This window comes from Vespa mandarinia, chromosome 3, assembly GCF_050613455.1.
Source record: "Vespa mandarinia isolate Hongniang chromosome 3, ASM5061345v1, whole genome shotgun sequence".
NCBI classification, from domain to species: Eukaryota; Metazoa; Arthropoda; class Insecta; order Hymenoptera; family Vespidae; genus Vespa; species Vespa mandarinia.
The window spans coordinates 11,397,886-11,421,459 of record NC_140812.1 but is presented as its reverse complement, the minus strand read 5'-3'; the positions used below and the strand labels follow the sequence as shown (position 1 = coordinate 11,421,459).

Sequence of the window (23,574 nt, the reverse complement as noted above, 5' to 3'; positions counted from 1 at the left end):
ATTTAATTAACCGTGAATATCGTATTACTCGTACGGTATCCTCTTTCAGAATACTTCTTTACGTTAGATCATAATTTTCATTCCCGAGGGAAGTAATCAAAAGTTGATACGATAGAAACGTTAAGAAAGATATTCGTTACAAATTTTCACACACTTTTATAATTTTCCAAAAGTCCATAACAGTAATTTACGTATAAGTGAAGTAATTGTTTATTTATATAATAAAAAAAAAAAGGATTTATTTATTAGCTTACTAGGTTTTTTTTAATTTTTTTTTAATTTTTTTCATATACGTACATACATATCTATGATTATATGTGTAATAGCGAATAAAATTTCATTCTGTTAAGAGAAAATATAAATATTTATATATATATATATATATATATATATCATATAACAATATAATATATATATTATAATATATATATATATAAATATATATTATAACATATATATTATTTGATTATATACACACACACACATATATATATATATGTTATTATCGTTTATTTGCGGTTAACCGCAAATGAAAGAAAACGCGCGAGCGCGCTAGGAAAAGAGAGATGTAGAGATGTGTAGATAGAGATAGATGGATAGATAGATAAATAGATAGAGATAGAGATAGACAGATAGATAGATTGAGAGAGAGAGAGAGAGAGAGAGAGAGAGAGAGAGAGAGAGAGTAAATATTTTTTTTTCGAAATGTATTTGAAAATAAGAGATATTTGTATAGGCGAGCACAAACATTTAAAATCCGGTTCTAAGCTTTTTCATTGCGCCTCTCTCTCTCTCTCTTTCCCTACGATTCATACTGATGGACGGACTTTAACCGCGTGCGGATTCTCTCGCATCAACCACAGAGAAAGAGAAAAAGAGAAAAAGAAAGAGAGAGAGAGAGAGAGAGAGAGAGAGAGAGAGAAAGAGAGAAGAGAGAGAGAGAGAGAGAGTCATAAACTCCGGATTTCCTTTCTAGCAAGGGACGATCCTTTGCTGGTGACACGAAATTCATATATATATATATATATAAAAAAAAAAAGAAAGAAAAAATGAAGATTGAAAAAAGAAAAAATAACTGAGTATTGAGATCGACTTGGAGATTGCAACAAAAAAAAAAAAAAAAGAAAAATGAAAAAAGAAAAAGAATCTTTTTTGTTACAACTCGTACAATAATTCAATTATAATGTTACGAATGGTCAAATCGAAATTATATAATATTTTCTTTTGTTACGATTCATACAATAGAAACGAAAGTGGTATGAATTTTTTAAATTATGATTCATACAATAATTTATAATAATAATGATAATAATAATAATAATAATAATAATTGTTTATTTAGAATAAAAGAGTTTATTTATTAATTTATTAGATTTTTTTTTTTATATACGTACATACATATCTATGATTATAATAATAATAATAATAATAAGAAGAAGAAGAAGAAGAAGGAAAGTATAGTTGTAATAATAATTTAATTTTTAATATTTAATTTTTCCTCTTTTTTTTATACAAATTATTACGAACACTTAGAAAAGTTCGTTTATATATGCGGAAAAAGGATTGGCGCGTTAATTTTCGTTTGATTTTCGAATAAGTTTTTAATGAAAAATGACAGAAAAAGTTAAAGAATACGTTGGAGATGTAATATATTGGAAGATTTAAACCGCGAGTCTATTCGATCGCTTCAACGTCAAAGAAGATGGACGGAATAGTGAGAAGAAAAAGAAGTAAGAGGAAGAAGAGGATGAAAGAGAGAGAGAACGAGAGAGAGAGAGGGAGAGAGAGTGTATGAGAGAGAGTGAGAGTGATGGAGGGCGAGAGGATGAGAGGGGTGGTTTGGTCGGTATCTTCGATGCTGGTTGGAAGCATCGAGCCAGGAAAAAGGTTGTAGGAACGATGACGAATTGCTCTTTCGTAGCTCATGCGACACCTCCCTGGGGCCCTTCTTGGACCCTTCTGAAAAGCAAGCGACGGCTTTCCTTCCTCTTAACCGCCCTTCCATCCACCGTCTCTCCTTCCTCTCTTCTTTCCTTCCTTCTTTTCTACGTTCATTCGTTCGTTCGTTCGTACCTTCATACCTTCGTACCTTCCTTCCTTTTTCTTTTTCTTTTTCTTTTTCTTTCCTTCCTTCCTTTTCCTTACTTCATCTCGTAAAGAAGGCCGCCTTGGATCGAAAGGAACGGGATTTCGTTGTGATTTATAGTCGGTGTCTCGCGTGCCGTTGCTGCGTTCGACAACCGAGACATTTCTTTTCGCAGCTCTCTGCAGCTGCACACACCAAGTATTTTACACGTGTTACCAAACGTTAGTTCGTTCGAAGTTAAAGGAAGAAAGTAACTAAAGGGCTTCGAAAGGGTATTGCTGCTGGGTACTGCTTGCTGGGTACTGCTTGCTGGGTACTGCTTGCTGGATATTGCTTCGTTGCTAATACTGCTGGTACTGCTATTGGTACTGTTGCTGATATTGCTTTTGTTAATGTTTTTGTTACCAGTGGTATAGAATAAATCGAAAGCTTTTAGATTTGTCAAAAATTCTTAAGATTTATATTAAATTTTTAATACATTAAAATAAAAGTTTTTAGATTTTTTTCTAATCTTTAGATTTATTTATTATTAATTTTTAAATTTGTCGAATAATATCGGAGATTTATATTAAATCGTAATATATACGAGTATAAATATTATTTTCTTATTCTAATTTTTGTATTCTTCTTTGATATTAGAACAAGTCAAGCCATTTTACATTTGTTTATTAACGTTAATTCGTTTTATGCTGAAGGAAGAAAGTAATTAAAGGATACTCTTCCTAAGTGCTGCTACTGTTGATTATGACGACGATGATATTGGCTGATGGTACAGCTTGAATTAAAAGTTTTTAAATCTATCAAAAATTCTTAATCTTTTATTAGATCGTAATATAAATAATTTCAATAAACAAGTATAAATATATTCTAATTTTAATAATCGTTGTTCTATGATATTATAATACGTGTTTCAAGTATTACACGTGTTCGTTTCAAATTGAAGGAGAAAGTAAAATCTTGAAAGTAAAGTCTTGAAAAGGATGATGTTGTTGTTGCTGGTGTTACAGGATGAATCAAAAGTTCCTATATCAATGAAAAGTTCCTAGATGAATCGAAAGTTCTTAAGTTTCTATTAGATAGCTGTATAAATAATTTTGATAACATAATATAAATACGTTTTAATTCTAATTTTCGTAAATCTTCTTAGTAGTTGTATAATAAGGGATGTACGTATTGTAGATATTAATAACGTACGTTCGTGAATATTAATTCGTTCGAAATTAAAGAAGAAAATCATTAATGGGATTCATTGTTATTTATTTTTTAATAGTAAACAATGATATGATACAAAAAGTTCAATCAAAAGTTTTTAATTGAGCGAATAAATTTCTTAGATATAAATCGAAACTTTAATAACCATTTATTAGATTAATGATATAAATAATGTCGTTTGCAAGTGTCAAACAATTTTCTAATTTTAATTTGCGCATGTATTCACGGCACTGTACACAAACCCGAGTATATATTAAACGTGTTGTTCGTGAATGTTAGTTCGTTACGAGTTAACGGAGAAAGTAGTTAAAGGGCTTCGAAAGATTGTTACTGTTACTCGCTATTGATAGTTGTGGTACAGGATCAATTGAAAGTTCCTAAGTTTCTATTTGATTCTAATACATAAATAACTACGATCGATTGTAAATACGTTCTAATCAATTCATATTTAGGATAGAATTTATTTTACTAGATTCAAAGAAATAATTGAAATTTTCATTCGTTAAAGTGTCTCAAGAACTATTAATTGATTTTTAATTGCAACGAAAAACTTTTGAGTCATACTGTATTAGGATTTTATAGTGATTCACAAAATGTAACGCGTTAGTTTCTAATAAGATATTATTTTTCGATATTATTTCAATTCGATTTTGCTTTGATGATTACTTTTAAATTCTATAGCTATTCGATTCGATATCTTTCGATATTTTTTATTTTTTCTTCTTTTTCTTTTCTCTCTCTCTCTCTTTTTTTGTTTTTGTTTTCTTCCTTTTCATTTTTCTCTTCCTTCCTTTCTAATAATTATTATTTCTAATTGTCGATGCGTACGTATCAATGATATAATTAATAGAATTCTCATTTAATTATATAAAACCTAATTACGTTGCCGCACAAAATGTAATTGATGTAAGTGATGTTACATAAGTGATATACACATGGACGATAGAATTAAACGTACGTATTTACATTTCTACATATATATATATATATATATATATATATATATGTATTTATCTATGTATATTTATTTACATACAAGTGTATGTATTTAAGTACGATACATACCATATGCTTTTGTATTTAAATTAACATTAATTAATGGACGAATACTTGCAGATGTTAATTTCACATATTCATTAGTCGATATTATCGTATCGATGATATAATCTAAGAGAAATATTTTCATTAGAACGTGTTAGAATTACATATAATATATATATATATATACACACATATATTATATGTCTTCGTTGAGAAAATACTTTTAATATAATTACATGTTAATTTAATATATTTTTGGAGTGAAAGAAAGAAAAAAAAAAAGAAATAAAAGGAGACAAAAAGAGAAAAGTGAGAGAACGAATAATCTCTTATTCAAGTTCGTCTATATAAAGACGTGATTTTCAGGAAAATCTATGTGCTTTTATCACCATAGGAGGCCTCGTATATGTATGAGTTTTCTCTTCACCCGTTGAGTTTAAAAGGCTTGCGGCCCTTTCGACCTTCGCCATTCCGGTCGCTTCAAATCTCTCTCTCTCTCTCTCTCTCTCTCTCTCTCTTTCTCTCTTTCCTCAGATCTCTTACCCGAGATAAGATCGATCGATTTTATCGACGACATTCCGTAACTATAGTCTAGGGTTTTAATCGCTACCGTTGCTGGAATTTGAACAAGTACGCTAGGGATATTAAAAAATTTTTTTTCTCTTTCTTTTTTCTCTTTTCTTCTTCTTCTTCTTCTTCATTGGATTCATTATAATTACGCCTTACTTTATCTTCTTATGCATTGATCTTTCGTTTTTCATTGTTGTTTCATTTTCTTCTATTATTTTTATTATTATCTTATTTTTATTTTTTTTTTTTTTTATTATTATTCCTATTGTTCTGCTTCCTCTTCTTCTTCTTCTTCTTCTTCTTCTTTTTCTTATTATTATTATTATTATTATTATTATTATTATTGCAAAATATATTCTTTTTATTGAAGAACGTATGCGACAGATATGAAATATTTTTTACATGACGAATTTTCTTTTTCCTTAAGAAAATATTTTAAAGTGTAACGTCGATGAATTTCTTTTATCGAAAATAATATATTTTAATAGATAAATTCTTCTTGCGATAAGATGAATATATGTTGGTAGAAAAAGAATTCCTTTTTCTTTCTTTCTTCCTTTCTTTCTCTCTTTTTTTTTTTTTTCGTTTTATATACATACTTCTTTTACAAATATTTCTCTTAAAAAAATTTTTTTAATACATAAATTCTTCCTGTCATACAAAAAAAAAAAATATATATATATATATATGCGTGTGTTAACATAAAGAGATATACTTTTGTTGATAATATATTTCATTTAAAATATATTCAATATTTCATTGAGTTACAATTATAGATAATTTTTTGGATTTTTTTTTCTTTTCTTTTTTTTTTTTTCTTTTTTTTGTCATAAAACGTTGTCAATGAATTATATAAATTTTCTTGTTTGAAACGTATCGGCAGAAATATACTTTTTTTCTTTTTTCTTTTGTCACATCATGTAAAATATAATCAAATAACAAACAAAATCGGAAAATACGATGTATATATATGTGTGTGTGTGTGTATGTGTGTAGTAAAAAAAAAAATTCATTTTCTTTTTGCGCATATGAGTACCTTTTGAAAAAAATTACCTTTTATATGAGTCTACGAGGCTACGTATGTTTTTTTTTCTTTTCTCTTTTCTTTTTTTTAGAAAAAGGAAAGAAATAAAAGAAAAAAAAGAAGAAAAAGGTGGGAAAAAGGAAAAAGGAAAAAAAGAGAAAATCTTTAACGATCATTACTTGTTTGTCCACTTCAGATTTGATAACGAGCCTCGTTATAAACCCATATCGTTTCTCTCTCACGTTGATAATCACGTTGCTCGTTAAGACACCAATGGATCACGACGGGTAGAAAGCCGACACACTTCCGGATCGTGTCTTTTCTTTTCATTTATTTTCTTTTTCTTTTCTCCTTTTGTTTTGTTTCGCTTTTTTTTTTCTTTTTTTTTTTTTTTTTTCTTTTCTTTTTAATTCTTTTCTTTTCTTTTTATTCCTTTCTTTTCATCTCTTTCCTCGTTTCTTTCCTTCCTTTTTCTTTTTATTGTTTGTTGTTGTTGTTGTTGTTGTTGTTGTTTCTTCCATCTTTATTTCTTTCCTTTTCTTTTTCCCTACGAGGAGAGTGCGCCCACTCATCGAGACTCTTCTCCTTAAAGAGGGTCGAAGGGTCGTGGCATTCCACTCGCGAAGATCATACGACGTGTTCATTCCTTGGCAAAGGTTGCCTTCAAAGGAAGCCGAGTTCTTTTCGAATCTGACCTTCCGTTCTTTCTTTCTTTTTATTTATTTATTTATTTATTTATTCGTTTTTTTTTTATTTATTTTAATTTTTTTTTTTTTTGCTTTCTCCGATCGACGAAAACGTTTTTTTATTATGACGAGAGTAATTTTATAGAAAAATTTATATATATATATATATATATATATATGTTTTCCTTTTTTTTTTTGTTTTTTTTTTTTTTCATATCTTATATAGTAATTAAAAGTGAGAGTTCGAGACGTCGTAACAAAAAATTGTATTATTCGATTTAATAATGAGAAAGAAGGGGAAAAAGAGAAGTAAAAGGAAAGGAAATTGTAACGTTGTCAATTAATTCTTTCGGTAAAGTTAATTTAATAATTTTTAATTTTCTTTTTCTTTTTTTTCTTTTTTTTTTTTTTTTTTTACAGTAATTAAGGTAGGTATTTGAGACGTAAGAAAAAGTTCTTATTCTATGTGACAAAGAAAAAGAAAGAAAGAAAGAAAGAAAGAAAGAAAAAAAAAAAGACAGAAAAATATGGAAAAAGAAAAAAAAATCGTATCACTGTCAGATAATTTTTTATATTCTTTATATAATTGTGTTGTCTTGTATATTAAATTACAATAATACAATTATAAAAAATACAATAGCTGTTCGAGACGTAAGCAAACAATTTTTAGTTCGATTTAAAAATGAACGTGAAAGAGAAAAAAAAGAAAAAAAAGAAAAGAAAAAAGAAAGAGAAAGAAAGAGAGAGAGAGAGAGAGAAAAAACAAAGAATGATATTGTACATCTTAATTAGAGATAAATCTTTAACCTTTACAAAGGTCATATTCATTATTTCCTAATTTATAATCTCTCTTTTTTTCCTCTTTATAATAATTATAGAAGAGAATTACGAAGAGGTAGACGTACGTGAAAATTTTTAATCGAACTGTGAAGAAGAAATAGAAAAACAAAAAAAAGAAAAAACTATAGAAGAAGAAAAAAGAAAAAGGAGAAAAGGAAAGAGTACAAGAAAAAGGAAAAATAATAAAATATTATTCCTAAGAGAGATGAACTATCAGAAATTCTAATCGAAAATTCGATTTCGTTTCTCTTACGGAAGAATACGATTTAATTGAATACACCGAATCAATTTGATTTTCAAATTACTTTCTAAAAGTCTAAAGTAATTAGATCGACGTTTGTAACTCTCTCTCTCTCTCTCTCTCTCTCTCTCTCTCTTTTTCTCTCTCTCTTTCCTTTCTCTCTCTCTCTGTCTCTGTCTCTTTATTTCTTTTTCTTTCGGATAATTCACTAGGAGGTTGATCGAGATATCACGTTGAGCATGCACGAGATTTAGCGACGCGACCGGATCAAAAGGGCCGACGATGACACGAGAAACCCTAAGCGGAAGGATTCGGAGACTAACTGTGATCTCGACGAGACGAGAGAAGGACCAAGATAGAGAGAAGCAAAGAGAGAGAGAAAGAGAAGGGTGAAAGGGATTTATGAGAAAGAGAGAGAGAGAGAGAGAGAGAGAGAGAGAGAACCTCTGCTCCGAGGCTTCTCACAGAACACAGGACGCTTTGTACCATGGAATCCCCAAAGAGACACACCGATGTCAATTCGTCGAAACTGGTTCGACGGATTCATCGTCGACGTGCGACGAGTATACGTCTATCTCCGTTACCTTTGATCTCACCGACTTACACGACTTCTTTATCCTCCCATTTTCTCTCTCTTTTCTTTTTTTTCTCCCTCCTTTTTTCCTTTTTTTTTTTTTCTTTTTCCTTTTCTTTTTCATTTTGTTTTCTTTCTCTTCGCCTTAACACCCCTCTATCCCCTCTAAGACTCCCATCCCACCCACCGTCATTTTCTTTTCGTTTTGCTATTACACGAGTCGTGTAAATTCGCTTTACGAAGAACTCCGTGCCCGTTTAACCCCTCAAGATTTTGTGAATTGTCTTTTAACAAACGTTTCGACGTACACGTTTTGTGTCTTTTTGTCGTTGTCGTTGTCGTTGTTATTTTTTTTGCTTCTTTTTTCGTTCTTATGTCTATTTTCTTTTTGGTTTGTTTGTTTGTTTGTTTGTTTGTTTGTTTGTTTGTTTTTTTTTTTTTCGTTCGTCAATTCAATCAAATTAAATTTCAATCGTCAGTTAAATCCATTTAATTTTCGTCGGATTTATAAATTCTTTTTAATAAATTTTTCCGAAATTATACATCTTTTTTTTTTTTTTTTTTTTTTTTTATGTACAAAACACGCGTTCGTTCAACTCGCGTGTTGGATTTATGAATGAAGTCTTAACAAATGTTTCGAAATATGTATTTTTTGTTTCGTTTATTTTACTTTTACGCAAAATTCATGTTCGTTCAATTCGTTCGGATTTATGAATTTGTTTTAACAAATGGTTGGAAAAATATAATTTCTTTTTTTATTTTCTTTTTTTTTTTTTTTTTTTTTGTTTTTCAAATGGCGAAAAATCGCGTTCAGTTCAATTTGTTCGAATTATCAATTAGGCTTTAACGAGAAGTTTAGAAATATCTATTTTTTTTCTTTTATTCCCTCGCGCAAATCTCACGTTCGTTTAATACGTTGGATTTATGAATTTTTAGTCTTAACAAATGTTTCGTAGTATATTATTTTATTTATTTTTCATTTATTTTTTTGTTTGTTTTTCAACGCGAAAAAATTCGCGTTCGTTTAATTCGTTGAACTTGAAAAAAGGAAAAAATATCGTTACGGAGAAAAATCTGTAAATTTTTTTCTTTTTCACTTCTTCCTCTTCCTTTTTATTTTTTAATTCTTTTATTATTCTTTTTTCTTCTATTTTGTTTCCCACCCACCCATCCCCCCTCCCCTCTACCCCTCCCACGTAAATTCCTCGTCCAATCTTTTTTTTTTTTATATTTTGATCCTCTTTAGGTAAATCTATCGTAGCCGTTGTGAAATTTTAAGTTTTCGTTGAACAGTTCTCGTCTTTTCTCGGAACGATGTGTCATTAACCTCGGTTTAAAAACGATCGTGTACTCGAAACGAGCCATGGCCCTTCTTTCCCTTCTGTTTGCTACGTTTAACGGCGGTAAAGTTTCTGATTCCTGTGGAACGGATTTTCGACGACCCAAATACGAAAAACAGAAAGGCAAAAGTAATCTCGTTCGAGAGAGTGCTTTCTTTCCTCGATTTCTCCATCTCTTTTTCTTCAACGATCCTTCTTCTTCTTCTTCTTCTTCTTCTTCCATTTCTTCTTCTTCTTCTTTTTCTTCTTCTACCATCTACTTAGTTTCTCTCTTCTTTCACTTTTCTCGAGGTTCCTTCTGCTTTTTCGCTTACCAGAAAATAGTCGTAGACTTTCAATTTGTTCGCGAAAGGATACCATTTCTTGGTGATGTCCACGCGTCGATAAGGATTTTCTATCATGCGTGATTACATTCAGAACAAATATCATTCACTATGATCCACACTTTTACACTTTTTTACACTTTCATTTCGTTACATTGGATAATGTGTACGAAAATGTGTGAGTATTCTTTCTCGGTTGATTACAATCTTCCTTGGTTGCTTACTTATCGAGTGATGAATTTTTTTTTTGCTCCTTTCTTTTCTTTTCTTTCTTTTCTTTCTTTTTTTTTTTCTTTTTTTCTTCGCGATACTTTTTAATCATTTCATTCGAAATCATCGTTATCAATTATTATACGCAAAATTGTATTTACGTATGATTACACAAGACCTTTAGATATAAGTATTATATATATAATCTACGATCGATTGCGATTTCCAACTTTTTCAAACGAAGTTCTCTTCATGAAATATATTATTATTATTATTATTATTATTATTGTTATTGTTATTATTTTTGTCGTTGTTTATTTCTTCTTTTTTTTTTTGTTTTTCTATATTTTATTCATCTCATTCGAACTGTCGTAATTAATTATTACGCACGAAATTGTATTCACACGTTATTATGTCTTCCACGAAAATTCATTTTTTACTTTTTGTATCATTTATCTTTCTACTTCTTGTTTTTCTTTCTTTTTTATTTGTTTTTTCTTTTTTTTTTCTTTTTTTTCCTTTTGAAATTTGTATACTCAATTATTTCACGCGAGATTGTAATTTGTATGTGTAATAACGTAATGAACGTACAAAAGTGTATCCTTTTCGATTGATCGCAATATTATTTTTCTCGATAATTTCTTTCACGAAAATTCATCCTTTTACTTTTCGTTTTTTTTTCTTTTCTAATTCGAAATTTATACGCCATTATTTTCAAAGACGATGTTACGTGTCTTTACACTTTTTGTATACTTCGTTTTATTTTTATTTATTTATTTATTTATTTATTTATTTATTTTTTTTTTTTTCTTTTCTTTTTCATTTGAAATTTATTCTCAATTATTTCAGGCAAGATTGTAATTTATATATGTATGTAATAACGGAAGATAGTCCTTTCAAGTTAATTGCGATCTTATTTTTTCTCGATTAATATCTTCCAAGAGAATTCATTTCTTTTTTCCTTGTTCTCCATATCCCTTCTTTTTCCTTTTCTACTTTCTTTTTTCTTTCCCCATCACTTATACTTCGTTACGTTTTATTTCACCGTTTAGATCTTAAAAATATATCATATTTATAATTAACGCGAGATCGATTTTAATAGTCTTTCATAATTCTCGATCGATTTTAAAAATTACGCTTTACGTTTTATCCGTAATAAATTTCTAGAAAAATTCCTCTTTCACTTTTGATATAATTCATTCGTTTTAATCCGTAAAAAGGAAGTCTCTGTAATTAATAATAATAATAATAATAATAATAATAAAAAAAGAAGGAAGAAAAAAGAAAAAAGAAAAAGAAGAAGAAGAAGAAGAAGAAGAAGAAGAAGAAGAAAACAAAAAATTTGACCCTTAACAAAGATAAATATATAAAGCAATTTGATAAATGTAATACGCTTGAGTATGCATACGAGAACGAAAGAAGAAACATGAGAGGAAAGATAAAGGACAGTCAAGAGTGTGTGTGAAGGGTGTGGGGTGTGAAGGATTGGAGGGGGGAGGAGGAGGGGACGGGATATAAAAGAGAATACATTTCTTATCAGTTGGGTAGACATAATCGGGAGAAACAGAAGGAGGACAACATGGAACGTACAATGGAAAGAAAACAATCTTTTCAATTCGATTCATCCATTGAACCATCCATCCGTTCGTCCATTCGTCCATCCATCCATCCATCCATCCATTTCGATTTTCTTTTCGAATATCGATATAACGAAATCAAATGAAACTGGCCATTTCTCTTCGATTCAAAAAACTTCTTTTAAGATGGAAAAATTTATTCGTGCCTGAGAAGAGAATACGGTCGATCGGTATTCAACTTACATATCATTTCTCTATCTATCTATCTCTCTCTCTCTCTCTCTATCTCTCTTTCAATGATAAAAATCGGCAATTTTTCATAAAAAGGAAAAGGAAATATGAGAACGATTAAGTGAAAAGTGAACTTCATTGAGTAGACATCGCGTAGTCGTAGATATATATATATATATATATATATATATATATATATATATACTGTAGGATATCGAGTCTCTTCGTTGGGAAAATTCGTTTGGGGAAAATTCGTTGGATCGTAATCGAGAGAAAATGATATCGAATAGATCGTCTCTCTTTCTCTCTCTCTCTCTCTCTCTCTCTCTCTTTGTTCTCTTTCTCTTTGTCTCTTTATCTTTCTATTTCTTTTTCTCATTCTTTTTCTTCGGTAGCAAGTCAGTCGTTTCTCCCTCTCTCTCTCTCTCTCTCTCTCTCTCTCTCTCGCTCTCTCTGAACGATCAGCAACCTCGATAAGGATAACGTTCTGGTAAATTGCTTGAGTCTTGAGCTAGGAAAACGATATCCATTATTCGAGACGATTACTCGAATAAGGGACGACAAACGTTCGAAGGAAATCGATCGAGTCGATCGTTGGTCGAGTTATTTTTGTTCCTGATGGTTCTTAGTCGTACATTGTGCCGGACTGATTCCTGCCAGTGCGAAAAGCCGAAAGTCTCCTTCGTGTCTTTGAATATTCATGATTCGAGAAGGTACTGTGAAAGTGTACGTGTGTGTGTTTGTTTGTGTGTTTGTGTGTGAGAGAGAGAGAGAGAGAGAGATCAATGGGTGGTCAGTTGGCGTGAGATCTCACGAAAAGCAGTCACCTTTCGACCCTCTTATCGTCGAGGATCGTTGACGTGTTTGTCGTTGACTTGAAAAGAAAAGGTAAAAGAAAAAAGTAAAAGTTAAAGAAAAGAAACGAAACGAAACGATCGAGACATCGATAATAAATCTTTGCACGATCTACTTATATATTATTTTATTTTTTCAATTTTCTTTTATTTACTTATTTATTTACTTATTTATTTATTTATTTATTCGCTTATCTGTCCGTCTATTTTTTTTTTATTCGTGTCCGTTCCTTCGTTCGTTCATTTATTTATTTATCTATTTCTTTATTCGTTAATTAATTAATTAATTAATTAAATTTTTTCTTACGTTTTTTCTTCCTCGTTCCTTTTTTTCTTTTTTTCTTTTCTTTTTTTGCTCATCTTTCTTCTTCTTTCTCGTTATTGGATGAATAGTATACGAAAATTTTGTAGGTACTTTTTTTTTTTTTTTTAAAAAGTCACTTTTATCTATTCCCCCCCCTCCCTTTTTTTTGTCCCCCATTTCTCCCTTTTTTCATTTCTCTTTTTCTTCTCTCTTCTTTTTTTCCTTTTCTTTTTTTATCTTTTCATCTGGCATAATATATCACTAAGAAAGTGTGAGAGCATATTGAGATATCGAGTGCGTGAGCTTTTTCTTTTTTTATTACTTTTTTTTTTTAAGAAGAATATCACTTCTGTTTGATTACTTTAGGAAGGGAAAGAAAGAAAAAAAAAAAAAAGAAAAAGAAAAAAGAAGGAATAGAGAAAAAAGAAAAAAAAACAGAAAATAGAAAAAAATAGAAGAAAAAAGAAAAACAAAGTGATCGACGAGAGAACGTCCCTGATCTTTTTAACTGGGGGCTTACGAACGAAAGGGAAATCGCTGTTGTGTTTTTATCTTGATTATTACGTGATTAATTAATTTCAACGAACAAGCTATGGCATTATTCTCACGTGATTTCGAATATTCTTGTAAAACACGTATCGCTAATGTATTTCCATTGGGATCAAGAAGATCAAACGATTGCGAGGATTTATCGAATAGTATTAAAGTCATCGATCGAAGATCAATATTACGTTATAACGTGTAATTTGAGTTTCTCACGAGTTTCTTGTTATAGTTATTGCTAATCGTTTGCTGCTGATGCTGGTCACATCGATTAACAAAAGGTCGTAATTTTTTTTTCTTTTCTTTTCTTTTTTTTTTTTCTTTTTTATGTTTCTCTCGTCGTTTCTTCCTTTTCATTTTCTTTTCTTCCCCTTTTTTCTTCTTTCTTCATCTTTTTTTTTTCTTCTTCTTCTTTTTTCTTGTCTCTCTTTTTTTTTTTTTTTTTTTTCTTTCGTTCTTCCTTTCTCCGAACAACACGCTTCTGATAGTAATGCACGAAGATTGACCGTCGGTCATTCGAACCACAGGTCGATCGATCAAACGTTTATTGGCGTGGACATCTCGCACCGCATCGTTGAACTACGAGAATTATGACTCTTCGATATATGTATATAATGTCATTCTCAATATTCGAAGCCTCTTCAGTCGATGTTCTTTACTTTATAATATATATTATTCTAAATATTATTTCCTCGCGTATTATATATATATATATATTTTTTTTTTCTTTTTTCTTTTTTGTTTTATAAATATTTTACTACTATTATAATACTACACACGTGCAAAATATTTGCATATATATATTTTTTTTATAAATATTTTTTAATATTACTTGCAAAATATATATATATATTTATATATTTTATTATATATTTTATTAATATATATATATATATATATATTTTGCAAACAATATTCGAAATATCTTATATAAACATGTATATTATTATGTATAAGATATGTGTACTTAAGATATACATGGTATTTAAATTATTTAAATTTAATAAATAATATATATATATATATATATTTTATAAATTATATATGTATTTTTCAAACAATATTAAAAAATATAGATAAGTATGTATTTATAAATGTATTTATTGGATATTTAAAAAATATTTATAAATATATATATATATAAATAATATTTGAAATATTTTATATAAATATGTATATTATTACGTATAAGATATATGTACTTAAGATATACATGGTATCTAAATTATTTAGATTTAATAAATAATTAATAGTTCGAACGATTCCTCGTTGTATGACGAAAATAATTTTTCACGAAAGTAGGCTAAAATACTATTACTCCGTTCGATGACTTCACTCGATAACTCGACCGATTTCGTGCGAATGAATCGATCGACGCCTACACTGTAATCAAGTTAAACGACAATTAACGTTCGCCTTTCGTAGCTTAGTAATTATGATTTTATCACGTATCTATCACTATCACTATTATTATTATTATTATTATTATTATTATTATTATTATTATTATTATTATTATTATTATTAAATTTTTTTTCTTCTTCTTCTTCTTATTATTATTATTATTACGAGGATTATATCTTTGGACGTTGATTAGAGCTTAGGGTTCTTAGAAAGTCTATTAAATTTCTTAACAGTGAGAAATCAGTTAGACAAGATTGTGCCACGATTTTACTATTATATCGATGACATTAAAAATAAAGTAAACGGGATCAGTTGGCATTTATAAAACCGTTTTGCAAGTCGTTCCTTATCGGTTTGCCCGACGTACGTCGTTCCGACAAAGAAAATCCGTTCTCCATTAGACAAGTCGAACGTAACTCGTCAAAATGGCGCCAGATAAATGTCGTAATAAGCGGAATGGAATGGAATGAGTATGGAAGGCACTAATTTCTTTCTTAATACAGTAAAGCGTGTCTGGAATCGATCATTCCAGTCTCGTTAATTCGAAAGATAGGAACTCGTTCTAATTGAAATATTTCATTCGCTATGAAATATTTCACATTGAAATGGTTTTGAAACTTTTTATATTATTATTTAATTATATCGAGATATACAGGTCGATTGTAAATTAAAGAGGGAATTGGGTTCACCTATTTTCTATCTCGTTTATTAGGAAAATATAAAAAAGAATATATATGTATATATATGTCTGTGTGTGTGTGTTTTTTTTTATTTCGTTTAAATATTTTAAGACTACGAAATATGAGATATTCGATTTCCGGTTAAATAAGTTCAATAATTTCTAATTTTTTTTTTATCTGCGCTTTATTGTGGTATACCCTAATTTCTTTTTCTTTTCTTTTTTCTTTTTTTTTTTTTTTTTTTTTTTTTTTATCAATTAGATATTTCAATCAATTATCTTTAAAGAGAAAATTTATTAAACGATTTTAGACGTGGATAACAATGATTAATGTGACATTAATTGTACGATCGATTAATACGTAGAATCTTATGAGAAAAAAAAATGAAAAAATAATTTTACAATAAGTTTCTTTCTTTCTAAGGCTCTATTAATTTATCGAAAATGAAAATTTAATTGAACGCTTAATTCAGTAAATGTTTCAAGTGTTACATTATTTACTTGTATCTGATAATCAATGGTTTTCAATTTTGTAACATTTCAAACGTTATTTGTTTTGAATATACTTTATCATTTTCGCTTATACTATTTGTAAATTTCAATTATTCCCTAAGATATATAATATCTCGTTAATTATTAAATTTTTCGTCTATTCTTGTTTTGCGGATAATTGCTTAAAATATCTAATTGATTTAAAAAAAGAAGCGAAAGAAAAGAGAAAAAGAAAGATATAGATCGTTCGATAAGAAAAATTTACAAATCTTTAATATTCCATTTTAAAATCGAAAAATAGTCCATGTTGTGTGCGTGTGTCTGTGCGTGTGTGTATGCTTTGTGTGCCTTTGGATTTCGTGCTTTTAAAAAATTTGATAATTTGCGAAGTGAGGAAAAAAAAAATTTCTCCTTTTTTTTTTTTACTTCTCCCTATCCGTTTATCGGCATCTAACAAATTGACGATAATAAACTGCCCTTTAATTTATAATCAACCTGTATATAATATATATGTATATATATATATGTACATCTCTTTCTACGATGTTTTCTTACATAGATAGAAATTATGATTACGTTATAGGTATACCTTCGTTTAATTAGATATCTCAAGATTGGATAGTAATTGTTGGTTATTACATAGACGCGTAATTGATATCCCGTTATAGTAGGAAGAAAAAAAAAAGGGGGGGGGTAGAAAAAAAGAGAAAAAGAAGAGAAGAATAAGAAAAAGAGAGAAAAAGAAAGAGTAAACGAAGTGAAAAGGAAGGAAAACAAAAAGGAAATAGAGATGTATTTGTGTAGAAGTAGAAAAAAATCGTAAGGACAGATATAACATCGTAAGTAATTATTAGTCTTATGCTTTGGCAATGGCGAAGGCCACGTTAATCATCTTTTTGATAAAATACTTGGAAAAATAAATCTCTCTCTCTCTCTCTCTCTCTCTCTCTTTCCTTCTTCTTTCATTTTGTAAGAGATTTCTGAACTGTAAGCCAATCTATTCGAGAAGCCGTCGAAAAGAGGCGGAGGATGATGTTCTCCTTCCTGTTAAAGGATGATTGATATTTAACGTCTTACCAGCTCGTAACATATTAATCGCGATCGTGCGCCGAGTAAAAGGAGAAAGGATAAAAAAAAAAAAAAAAAAAAAAAAAAAGAGAGAGAGGAAGGAAGGGAAGGAAAAAAAAAGAAAAGAAGAAGAAGCAACAGCAGTAGCAGCAAGAGAGAGAGAGAGAGAGAGAGAGAGAGAGAGAGAGAGAGAGAAGATTTCATTGAGTTCGTGTCAAAAATATACTGACCATATTTTTTCCGTGTTACATAACGAATACCATATAAAGTCGTTTAATTATTGTCCATGGGATTAAGTTGTAATGCTCGAACGGACAAACTCCATGGGCTTCTTCCCCTCTCTTTACCTTTTTACCTTCGTAACTTCGTTATCCGTATACAAGTTGTCGATCTTTTCGTACCTAAGAGACGTACGAAACCCCCTTGTTATCGTTCTTGTCATAATTAAGCGAAAAAAAAAAAAAGGAAACATAAAAAGCATAAGTGAGTATATACATATGTATTTACATATATATAGTAAGCGTAAGTATTTAGGTATACTTATTTATATATACGACATATGTCGAAAGCGAATTGTATACGTATATGTGCGTATTGAGTAACGCTATAATACTTGGCTTACATAAATCTTGTTTAAATCATCACCTTTCATTTTCTTTTATTTCTTTCTTTCTTTCTCTTTCTCTGTTTCTTTTTTTTTTTTTTTTTTTTTTTTTTTTTTTGATTTTTTTACTCCCCACCACGGTCACAATTAATCCCAGTTGCATATATGCTCGTGCTCTCTCGTCGGGTGTGATTTTTTTTTCTTCTCTTTCTCTCTCTCTCTCTCTCTCTCTCTCTCTCTTTAATACGTCTCATTTCTACTTACGAAGAGAGAAGGGTGGAGATGGCTGAGGAAGGAGAGAGAAGAGAGAGTAAAGAAAAAGAAAAAAGGAAAATTTTTGCCGATCAAACAGGATAACGTTACGACGTAAGTAAGTAACGTTTAGAATATGAAAGTTAAATAATGGAGATTTCGTCAACAATCAAGAAAAAGGAAAGAGAAAACGTTCCGAGTTAGTTGAGATATCCATGAGAAAAGGATGAAGAAATAGGATAAAGAACTCTTATTCGAGGATCTTGGAGAGATAAGAAAAATGGATGAGAAAGAAACAGGAAATAAAGTAAGAAGCAGCAAGAGATAGAGGTAGATAGAGAGATAGATAGATAGAGAGAAAGAGAGAGAGAGAGAGAGAGAAAAATAAATAGATAGAGAAAAGGAGGGTAGTAAACCTTTTTTAAAGCTTCTGCAGGCACGAAACAAGCAAATACTTACTGCTGCTATCACACTGATAAAAGGTAGATCCTGTAGATATCGATATGGGGAGTATCGAGGGAAAGAGGGAAGGACTGGGACGATAATCCTTTTTCTACGTACCATTTTTCTTGATCCTGTATATTCTTCGAACATATTGGAAAATATCCTTCAATATTTTCTCACCATCTAGACAATGTACAATAGTAGGTACTTACTTAGTTCTTATGTACATATATATATATATATGTATGTGTATGTATGTGTATGTGTATGTGTATGCGTATATGTGTGTATATGTATATATATATGTATATATATATATATATATATATATATATATAGATGTATAGGTACGAACATTACTTTTACATGATTTTATGAATTATTTCTCTTCGATTACATATGCATACGATATGTATATATAATCTGAAATATTTGAATGAAGAATATCAAAGAAAAAAAAAAAATATTAGATCTCATACGATTAGATTTAGTCATTACCTTTTCCTTTTTTTTTTTTTCTATATCTCCTTTTTCCTCTTTTCTTTTTGTTTGTTTTTTCTTTCTTTTTTCATCCTCGGATATATATATATATATATATATATATATATATATATATATAACGAATACATGGATGCGCACAGGTTTTCAAAATTATTTACACGTAGATCACGATCGTCGAAGAAACTGAAACGAGTTCTTCCAATTTCTACTTTATTGTCCTTCGTTCGACCAAGGAAAGTATCTTCTTTTTCTTTGTTTTTTTGTTTTTCTTTGCTTTTCTATTTTTTTTCTTTTTTTTTCTTTTTTCTTTTTTTGATCGAGGAAAGAAAGAAATAGAGAGAAGGAGAAGGAGAGACAAAGATTGGACGTAGGAGAAACTGTGTTCCGGTTTTTTTTCTCCCTCGTTTCTCCCGCTTAACCCCCTTCCTCCGCCTCGCCCCACTCCATACCACCCCTATTTTCCCTCGTCCTCATCCTCATTCTCGTTCTCTTCTACCTTCGCGTGATTTCCCGATTCGTCCAGGCGGAATAAGCTCCTTGCGTTTCTCTCCGGAAAAAGAGTGCGAAGGGGGTAAAGATGGTTGGATGAAAGAAAAAAGGAAAGAAAAAAGAAAAAAGAAAGGAAGGAAAAAAAAAATAAAAAAATAAAAAAAAAAAAGAAAGTATAATGAAAGAAGAAAAGAAAAAGTGAAGGAAATGAAAAGGAAGATACGAAAGAAAGAAATAAAGGAAAAGGAAAAGAAAAAGAAAGAAAGAAAGAAAGAAAGAAAAAAAAGAAAGAGAATAAAAGTGAAAAATGAAAAGTTCGAAAGCGGAGCGACGAGTAATAGAACGAGAACGATGACTAGGACGATATCGAATAAAGGAATTTCGTAATCGCTACGTTCGTCCTTCTTCTTTTTGACCCTTCTGCCATTCGTGTGAAAATTGATATTTCCGAGTTATCATTCAAGAAACGAATCCGTCGTCCTTTTTTTATTTCATTCTAACGCACTATATTTCTCAGATTATTCGTTGGAATATATCAAGATTTTTGGAAATTTTGGATACCACTTATTATTCATGCGACATTTCTAATGTTTTATCGTACATAGGACATTTCGTGATTTAATCGAAATTAAATGTCATTCGTACATATTTAATAAAATTAATTCAATAAAAGATTTTAACTATCGACGTTGTACACGTTGATATTGGAATTTTTGATAATATAAAGTTAACGACAGACGATACCTTTTTTTTTCTGATTTTTTCTTTTTTTTTTTTTTTTGGTCTTTTGATTTTTTAATTTTTTCCATGGAAAATTTTAATTTAATATTTCATATACAAATCGTAATACTATTGTAGTTTCCATTGAGACTATGTTTGGTATTATATATATACGTATATTTCTTTTTTCTTCTTTTTTTCTCATTGATAATTGTTAAAATTTTAGGTATAAATAAACAACATTTCGTATTTTGTATCAAAAATATCGTGTTTTGTATCGAAAATATTTTTTATGTACTTGAAAACATTTGGTATCTAGTATCTAAATAAATAACACTGCGCAGTATTTTTTTTCTCTCTTTTTTTTTCTCTTTTTTTTTTTTGTTTCTTTTATTGAAAATTTTTGATGTTCTACGTTTTGAAAAAAAAAAAAAAAAAAAGAAGAAAAATGTTTGATATCTCTTGTCTAAATGAACAAAGCTATATGACATTTATATTTATTGATCATTTTTCGCAATTAAAGATCTGAGTAAAGAAAGGACGTAGATAAATTTTATATTAAAAAAGAAAGAAAAAAGAATAATAAAAGAAAAAAAAAAATATCCTCCTTATATCACGTTTATATTGAAAACATTTTTAATATATCGTATTTAAATACATTAAATAATCTCGCAGTATTTCTTTTTGATATTCTTCGAAAATATTTTACGATCTTATATGTAAACGAATATACATCAAAGAAATAAATAACATGTAATATTATTAAATATTATATATTAAAAATTTTCTATGTCGGTACTTGGCCAATCCAATGATATATATTTATTTCTTTATTTCGAAAAAATTCCCATTAAATTTTCCATCATTATAACGTCTTTACTTTATCGAGAACTTTGTGTTATTTTCATCCTTTCGCAATTCCACTGCGAGCTTCTGCTTTCGAATGACGTTGGTATACTTACTTACTTACTTACTTACTTACTTACTTACTTGCTTACTTAAATGTGAAGATAAGAACGAAAGAAAAAAAGGAAAATAAAAACTAAGAAAGAAAGAAAGAAAGAAAGAAAGAAAGAAAGAAAAAAAGAAAAAGAAAAAAAAGAAAAAGATAAAGAGAAGAGATGATTCGAGTCGGTCTCTCGACTCGAAAATTTTTCGAGCTAACTCATTTCTCGTCCTCGTTTTCGTTCTCCGACCACTTGGCAAACTACCTACTACTTTTCGCGAATTACGGAAAAATACTCTGATGCGAGCTAGGAAGCCAGGCGAGTTACTAGAAGCATACCCAGCTAACGCGACACGTAATTTCTTTCTTACGATCTTCCAAAGATCGTAAACAGCCTGACTTCTTTCCACCATTCTCTCTTTCTCTCTCTCTCTCTCTCTCTTTCCCTCTCTCTCTCTCTCTCTCTTTCTCTTTCTCTTTCTCTCTATCTCTTTCATTCTATTTCTTTCACTCTGTTTTACGTCTTTGTTGTATTTTTTTTTTCCTCCAGTCTCTTCTCTCTTTTTCTCCGTTTCATTCGTGATATAAAAATATTACCCTTTTTTTCTTCTTTTTATTTTTTCCTCCACCTCCTCCTCCTCCTCCTCCTCCACATTTTTCTTCTTCTTCTTCTTCTTCTTCTTCTTCTTTTATACCAATCTCTTTCCAAGTTCGCTCGCACAAAAATATTATTTTAATTCTATTCTATTTCTTTCATTCGTACGGGATTTTTCTCGATCAGTGAAAGAACGAAAAATGAAAGGAGAGAGAGAGAGAGAGAGAGAGAGAGAGAGAGAGAAAAGGGAAAAAGAAAAAAAGAGAAAAAATGAAAGAAAAAAGAATAAAAGAAAAAAATATCCTCCTCCTCCTCCTCCTCCTCCTCTTTCTCTTTCTCTTCTCTTTATCTTTCGAAAAAGGAAGAAATAGAAAAAGAAAAAGAAAAAGAAAAAGAATAAAAAGCAGGAAAAAGAATAATTGACGAGAGGCGGGGAATAGGTGGAGGAAGGAAAAACGGATCGAGCGGAAAACGAGAATCGACGCGGATCTCTCGGCCACGTCGTGAAATAATTGATCGCTCTTGGCTTGACGGAAAATGGAATCGTTTAAAGAGAACGAGTAGAAAGAGAGAGAGAGAGAGAGAGAGAGAGAGAGAGAGAGAGAGAGAGAGACTAGTCAAGATATCGTGCCATCGTACTATCATGAGTTCTCTCGATATCTCGAAAAACTCGGGAAATAATTTACGAGGAAGTTCGAAATCGCCGGAACACGACGATATTATTATAATACAAAATGAAAGACAGAGATAGAGAGAGAGAGAGAGAGAGTGAGAGAGAGAGAGAGAGAGAGATAAATATGACGCGTTTGCTATCCTCCCTCTCATCCTCTCACCCTTTTCCATTTTGATATTTTTCTCGAGAAGATGCAAGATTGCCGATCGATATCGAATTTCGAGACGAATCGAACGAGCATTCGAGATTATTCTAGCAATTTTCGCGCCTCTTCCCTATAATCGAAATCGTACAACTTCACTTCACTTTTCTCTTTATCTCTATCTATCCTTATCTATCTATCTATGTCTATTTCTATCTCTCTTCTCATCTTTATATATTTCTATCTCTCTCTCTCTCTCTCTCTCTCTCTCTCTCTCTCTCTCTCTCTCTCTTTGGGTTCTCTTCGTTGTCTATTTTCGTCGTAATATTTCGTGGCTATGCGATCCTCCATTGAGAAATCGTTCAACGAGATCACCTCCCGTTAGATCCTCTTTCGACAAGTAAGAGGAAGAAGTAAGAGTTAGAAAATGAAGAAGAGCTGATGAAAAAGGAAATCCATAAGGAAATAGAAAGTACATAGGACGTATAGGTATATAATACTTATGTATGCATTATGTATAACTATAAATATAAATATTTATTCGATACACTTTCATTTATATATATATATATATATGTATATATAGTGTTTCGTTTATCTCGAAAAATTGTATTATCACGTGAGGGACTGAAACTATAAAAAAAATACTTTTACACATTTTTTTTTTTGATACGAGGCTTAGACATCATATAGATACCAAAATATTTTTCTTTCGTTCTTTGCAAATCGACCGACCAGAGAAATTTCAAAGTCAAATCCATTCATTTTTTCTTTTTTCTTTCTCTCTCTCTCTCTCTCTTTCACTTTTCCTTTCTTTTCTGTATAATGGAATCATATTTTTTTTTGTCTCTTTTTTTCTTTTTTTCTTCCTTTTTTGAGATTTTTTTTTTCTTTTCATAATACGACAAT

At 29.9% G+C, this 23,574-nt stretch overlaps 1 protein-coding gene across 5 annotated transcripts in view; it reads left to right on the top strand.

Moving 5' to 3' along the window:
- LOC118445149 (uncharacterized) overlaps positions 1 to 23,574 on the top strand; it is a 143,829-nt gene that overhangs the window by 64,808 nt on the left and 55,447 nt on the right. The gene's annotated exons all lie outside the window — the stretch shown is intronic.